Source organism: Coregonus lavaretus, assembly GCF_964263955.1.
Source record: "Coregonus lavaretus genome assembly, chromosome: 10".
Classification (NCBI taxonomy): Eukaryota; Metazoa; Chordata; class Actinopteri; order Salmoniformes; family Salmonidae; genus Coregonus; species Coregonus lavaretus.
In genome coordinates, this window is record NC_139997.1 from 45,884,677 (window position 1) to 45,892,484 (window position 7,808).

Sequence of the window (7,808 nt, forward strand, 5' to 3'; positions counted from 1 at the left end):
TAAATAACAATATCATAACAAATAACATTAATGGTTTTAACTGAAAACACAACTGTGAGCTGATAAATGAAATATATATATTTAGGTTTCCTACTGATAAACAGAGAAATGAAAATAACTGCTTGTAGGATGCAACAGAATAAAAAAGCAATTGTCAACAATCATAGCAAAACACAAGTTTAAAAAAAGTGATAAAAGAGGAATCCCAGCTAGCACCTCTGGTTCCTTGGAAGTTGTGGGAAAGTACGTTTTTGGTTTCCCATTGGTTATGGGAATTAAGCCATATGTTTTGAGAACGGAGGTGAAAATGTTGCATGTTTTGGGAACGTTCATTTTTAGGTTGCAGGGAGGTTCTGAGAACGTTTTTCTATGGTTCCCTGAAAGTTTTGCTGGGAGGTTTTATTAACTCTTCCGAGTCGGCGAACGCTTCGGCGCGTTCAAATCGCGGGCCGGCTTTAGGACCGCGCAGCATCCAAACCAAGTGACGCAGAGGGCTGCCGTCGATTTCATGCAGAAATGGAGACCCGAAGCTACGTTTTGAGTGTTTGTTTCATGTAAATACACCAACTAAAACCAAAGTTATGATAATTTCAATTCCATGAAAAAAGTGCGTCAAAATATGCGCTCTTTTATGAGCGCTTTGCATTTATTATAATAACTTTGTCGTCTTTTGTGATAAAAAGGAACGGAAAAAAACGTGTGCTTGTGCTAACCCGGTTCTTCAGGATGCACACGAGTATATAAACATTCATTCCCATGACAACTAGCCATTGCGAAAGAACGAACGAGAGGAATTAGTTCAGTTCATGAGTAGTTTTGGAGAGTTTTTCACGAGTTAGTAGCACCAGCCATGTTCCTGTGGCCATTGCCAATGTTGCAGAGGCCAAAGACAAAGCCACAGCAGGCCGCAGGGTTTGTCAACGCTGTAAACAAGTTGACAAGAAGAGGTTTGTCACACCATGGAAGTGCAAGGCCTGTGATGTGGCTCTCTGTGTCATTGTGGACAGGAACTGTTTTGAAGAGTGGCACAAATAGGGTAAAGGCCAGTGGCTATACCTACTTTTTTTGTAAATAGTTGTGTATTGCTTGTATATATCTCAAGAATACTTTTATATGTTCATATTTGCACTTTGTGGTTCAATTTGAAGCTTTTTTTTTCATTTTGGACAGAAACTGTTTTGAGGAGTGGCACAAAAAGGTTTAGGGTTAGAATAGAAGAAAAACGCCAGTGGTTATACCTACTTTTTATTGTAAATAGTTATTTATTGCTTGTATATATCACCAAAATACTTTTATATGTTCATATTTGCACCTTGTGGTTCAATTTGAAGCTTTTTAAATGCTTGGTTCACCATGTTTGAGGGTTTTACAATAAAAAAACCATCTTTTTTCTAAACGGACTTTGTGTTTTCTGTGTGTGTTTGGGTCCAGTGTGTTGAAATAGTATGTCAAAGTGAAAAACTTACTAACAGATCATATAGGTGAGGTTGTGCTGAAAAAAAAGATACCCAACATTGGTCTGGTAAACATTTCTTTATGTAGTATATCAGGGCAAAATTGAAGGTACCCAAAAACGGCCAAAAAAGCTCCAGACTCCGAAGAGTTAATGTAAATTATAGGTTATTTGACGGTCATTAAATAACATTCTGAGAACATGTTTCATTAAGACTTCTAATAACACTGCTAGCTTAGGTTTACTGTTTTGAACTCCAAGCACAGATAGGACACATGGAAATTCATTTGCTTAGGCATTAATCATGCAAACATACATTTTTTATTGTGGCATGTTTTATTGTGGCTTCAGTGAGATTCAAACCTATTATCTACTGCTCTATATCCATGGAATTAGTCACCAGGATGGAGCTAGCATGCCATGTTTTTTTACTCAGACAAAGCTGTTCCTTTCAGTCTATTCAATCAGAGCCTATTTCAAAGGAAACAATTACTCATTAAGATCAGGTATGGCCAATTAGTGGGCGCAGCCAAATACCTGAACAAACTTAACAAGAAAGACGATAGAGAGTTTTGTTGATGCTGAGAACGGAATGTATATGTTTTTAAATAACATTCTTAGAACGTTCTTTGAACGTTACTAATGTTTTCTTGTGGTTCTTATGGAAAGTGTTCTTTATGTTCTGAGAACATGACTTTAAATAGAATCATGAGTAAACATGCAGAAAACATCATGCTGAAGTACTGGAATTCCCATAGAAGACAGTTGTTTCTTAATGTTCTCTGAACATTCTGAGAACATGACTTTAAATAGAACCATGAGGAAACCTGTAGAAAACGTTATTCTGAAGTATGGAAATTCCCACAGAAGAATATTGTTTCTTACCGTTCGGAGAACATGACTTTAAATACAACCGTGAGGAAACCTGTAGAAAACGTTATGCTGAAGTACTGAAATTCCCACAGAAGAACTTTGTTTCTTAATGTTCTCTGAACAATTTGAGAACATTGTTTTAAATAGAACCTTGAGGAAACCTGTAGGAAATGTAATGGGAAGGTTGTATGCAAAATAACTCTAGGACAACCTCGCTCTCACCAAGCTCTAAGAAACATATGGTTCTCAGAACATTATGTGCTAGCTGGGATGTTCTCCAAATACTGTAGGGGCATGAGGATACATATTCATGAGCTGATGATGTGTAAGTAATGTGCAAAGGTTCAAATGAAATGGTTATACGGCAGATCAGTTACAGCCAGCTACCCTGGGATAACGCTCAGTGACAGATCTCAAACTAATGTAAAACCAGGCGTATCATCTCTTTCGCCACACGGAGGGCCTGCAGAATGAAAATCAATGCTTACGGCATTTTCAATTCTATACTATAATCCTTATGCATGAGTTGTTCTCAATCTCATCCTGAAACATAAGCTGGTGCAAAAGCCTGTGTATCATGCAAATTCATTTTTATAGACAATGGGTTTCAGGATGAGCCAAACCAGATAAGATGGCCATTATAAGTTTGATCACAAACACTCTGAGATACCCTCTTGCAAGCTGAACACACACATACCACACACACATTCAACTCTTCATCGGTCATCTTTGCAAATGGTGAAAAATAGTAATGTCCAAACATACTAGCGTAGAACAGTTGAGTGTCCTCTTCCTTCTCCCAGTCAGTTAATAATAGTAGAGACACACTGCTGGAGAAACACTACTGAATAACTGTACATGAATAGTATAATTATAACTGTCCACAGAATGACACTAACCTGACTCAGAGCCTCTACCTGGAATTCCTACTAAAGTCACCATAGAATCTTCCAAGTATGACTCACTGAGAGAGCAGGGACTACCATCTGAAAACCATTATTGTGGAAATATAATTATTTGGATGAGATTTACTGACACTCACAGCACTTTCACAGAGAATCCCACAAGGATGCCCTTGAGATGTAATTTTTCTGTATGTCAGTCAGACTAGTATGAAGTGACTCATCTTAATCTCTCCTGTTTTTATTCTTTCATTCTTCCCATCCTGTCCTTTCGTCTCTCTCCAAAATAATTATTTCTCTCTGTCACAACTGCCAAACACTTATCATTCTATGGCCCTATTGGAGTGTCAAAGAGGAGGCTGGTCTATTAGCAGTCACAGTAATGGAGATGTCTTTCAGTGTGGCAGCTCCCATCATCTCAGGAAATAATGCAACACTTCATGATTGCTTTAAAAAATATATATATTCAGACCTCTTGACTTTTTCCACATTTTACAGCCTTATTCTAAAAATGGATTAAATCGTTTTTTCCCCTAACCAATCTACACACAATACCCCATAATGACAAAGCATAAACTGGTTTTTAGACATAAAAATAAACAATAAAACTGAAATATCAAATTTACATAAGAATTCAGACCCTTTACTCAGTACTTTGTTGAAGCACCTTTGGCAGCGATTACAGCTTCAAGTCTTCTTGGGTATGACGCTAAAAACTTGGCGCACCTGTATTTGGGGAGTTTCTCCCGTTCTTCTCTGCAGATCCTCTCAAGCTCTGTCAGGTTGGACGGGGAGTTTCGCTGCACAGCTATTTAAAGGTCTCTCTAGAGATGTTCAATCAGGTTCAAGTCCGGGCTCTGGCTGGGCCACTCAAGGACATTCAGAGACTTGTCCCTAAGCCACTCCTCCGTTGTCTTGGCTGTGTGCTTAGGGTCGTTGTCCTGTTGGAATGTGAACCTTCGTCCCCAGTCTGAGGTCCTGAGCGCTCTGCAGCAGGTTTTCATCAAGGATCTCTCTGTACTTTGCTCCGTTCATCTTTCCCTCGATCCAGACTAGTCTCCCAGTCCCTGCCGATGAAAAACATCCCCACAGGATGATGCTGTCACCACCATGCTTCACCGTAGGGATGGTCCAAGGTTTCCTCCAGACGTGACGCTTGGCATTCAGGCCAAAGAGTTCAATCTTGGTTTCATCAGACCAGAGAATCTTGTTTCTCATGGTGTGAGAGTCTTTTAGGTGCCTTTTGGCAAACTCCAAGTGGGCTGTCATGTGCCTTTTACATTTGTTGGTACCCTTCCCCAGATCTGTGCCTCAACACAATCCTTTCTCAGAACTCTACGGACAATTCCTTTGACCTAATGGCTTGGTTTTTGCTCTGACATGCACTGTCAACTCTGGGACCTTATAAAGACAGGTGTGTGCCTTTCCAAATCATGTCCAATCAATTGAATTTACCACAGGTGGACTCCAATCAAGTTGTAGAAACATCTCAAGGATGATCAATGGAAACAGGATGCACCTGAGCTCAATTTCGAGTCTCATAGCAAAGGGTCTGAATAATTATGTAAATAAGGTATTTCTGTTTTTTATTTTTAATACATTTGCAAAAAAGTATAAAAACCTGTTTTTGCTTTGTCATTATGGGGTATTGTGTGTAGATTGATGAGGATAAACATTTATTTAATCAATTTTAGAATAAGGCTGTAACTTAACAAAATGTGGAAAAAGGGAAGGGGTCTGAATACTTTCCGAATGCATTGAACCATTTCATTTCACGATGGCGTGTTCACTAGAGGCACTCCACTGTCTTTCTGAATGCTTTTGAATTAATCAAGTTTTTCCCTTTGGTTTATACGTTCTAACTCATGGTAACTTTTACATTCCAATCAGATTTCAATCAGACTATCGGTCTTTGCTAAAGGCCTTTGTCACAGGATTCAATGATCAAAAAGGGAAAAAGCTGAATGGGTAATTACTATATTATTCACAGACTCATAATGTATATGCATGATAAGTGTGAAATATATTTTTAAAAGAATGCTGATAGGTCCAAACATACAAGCAATAACGGCATTTTTGAGGATATGCAACTTTGGAACCATTTCTAGGTCATCTTGATCTGAAATGTTCCTTCCTTTGTTTCCAAATGAGTGTGTGGTGAAAAGAGTGCTTTGTGCTTGCTTATCCTCAGTCATCATTTCTCCTCTTACGATAACGATCTGTCTTCGTCAGGAATCTCTATTTGTCATTGAATATTCACAAACCTGCTCATTAACATTGTGCATTCTATACCACCTAATGGATGATTCATTGTCATTCATCCTCTACAACTTCCATCTGTTCAATGTTTGAAGGGGAAAAACAATATCTGGTTTCTAAGATCTGTGACAAAACACTGAGATCATTCAAACAGCACAAATGAGGTGGGCTTGTCCCCCGGCTGCACCAGTCAATGGATTTTACCCAGAATTTCACCCACTGATTTGCATTACTTAACAGGTATGCTAGACTTGAATAATAATCTGAATTCACCTCAGACTAGTCTGTGAAAGTTATCAAGCCAAAACAGTAGTGATAATATTGCTTAAAATGTCATCAACTGTACTCATGTTACTCCATCCAGCAAATGGCCAGCATGAGTTATTAGCTGACATTCAAGTATATTAGTGTTTTGTATCTAGAAGGTCATTGTTTTGAATAGACTGAACCCTCGGTTGCACTTTTTGAAGACCTTTCTGATCGCTTGCATTGCTGCCAAGTGCCAGGAGCACACACAACAGTGTAATTTATGTATCTATGCTGTTTCGTCTTTCCAAGTGAGCGTGCTGGAAAGCTCCAGAACGTAACCTAATTGGAGTGGCTGTGTGCCCTTCACAAACAGAAAAAAACACCCTTTTCAAATTAATGCGAAGGCTGCATTGCTATTTTGGATTTTCTACTCCTTAGAAGAAGGCAGGTTTAGAGTTTTTTTTTATAGCCACACAGGCACACGCACAAACAACATTTTGTCATGTTTTTCCTCAATAAAAGTGAGGGGTTAGGGATTAGGTTGCAATGTAAATACCTTCTGGAAGTCTGCCACAGAGAGTGAGTCAAATGTCTTCTGCCAAATTCAAGGCATCGATCTGTTTGACATTGGATACATACAACTCATGCTATACTTCGCTTCATCACCTAGTTGATTAAATACTCATGTAATTCCAGTCTCATTATGTGTGCTTACACTCCTGTTGCTATTAATCTAAATATTATAAACTAACACATTGATTGTAATACAGCCAGGTGATGTCTTGTATACCACCTGGTATTGTACAAGTGCAACAGGCAGTGTGTGTGTGAGAGAGAGAGCCCTATTTTCCAATATTAGAGCAATGCTAATTTCATTCATCCAGGATTCAGCAGCCACACAGAGCTATAAGTCATAGAAAGCCTTTACAGTTATTTAATGTAAGTCTGGCTCTGGAGGCTGATGTAGAGTGTCTCTATCTGAATGACGTTGGCTCTCCTGCGCTACAGTGGTGTTCTCTCCCTCCTTCTCTCCCTCCCTCTCTCTCTCCCTCTCTCCCCATCTCCCTCTCTACCTGAGTTTGTGCATAGCAGGGAAAGATAAGGCTCTGTGATCAGACACAGTGATACAGTCCATGAAGTGTATCGTCAAGGCACAGCTTATACTAAAACAAATCACATTTTATTTGTCACATGATTTCTTAACAACAGGTGTAGACTAACAGTGAAATGCTTACTGGTCGTTTAAAATAAATGCAGAGTTAAAGATAAAAAATACAATTAAATATATAAGTAGTGACATAAATTCACAGTGAATAAGAATGACAATTAAAAATAACATAGCTATATACAGGGAGTACCAGTACTAAGTCGATGTGCAGGGGGTAGAGGTAATTGAGGTAGCTAAGTACATATACTGTAGGTAGGGTTAAAGTGACTAGGCAACAGGATAGATAATAGACAGTAGCAGAAGTGGGTAGCCATTTGATTAGCTATTTAGCAGTCGTGTTTAGCAGTCTTGAGGGTAGAAGCTGTTCAGGGTCCTGTTGGTTCGAGACTTGGTGCACTGGTACCGCTTGCCATGCGTTAGCAGAGAGAACAGTCTATAGCTTGGGTGGCTGGAGTCTTTGAAAAAAATGTGGGCCTTCTTCTGACACCGCCTGGTATAGAGGTCCTGGATGGCAGGGAGCTCGGCTCCAGTGATGTACTGGGCTGTCCGCACCACCCTCTGTAGTGCCTTGCGGTCGGGGGCCTTGCAGTTGCCTTACCAAGCGGTGATGCAGCCAGTCAAGATGCTCTCAATGGTGCAGCTGTAAAACTTTTTGAGGATCTGAGGGCCCATGCCAAATATTTTCAGCCTCCTGAGGGGGAAGAGGCGCTGTCGTGCCCTCTTCACAACTGTGTGGGTGTGTGTGGACCATGTTCGTTCCTTAGTGATGTGGACACCGAGGAACCTGAAGCTCTCGACCCGCTCCACTTCAGCCCCGTCGATTTGGATGGGGGCGTGCTCACCCCTCCATTTCCTGTAGTCCACGATCAGCTCCTTTGTCTTGCTGACGTTGAGGGAGAGGTTG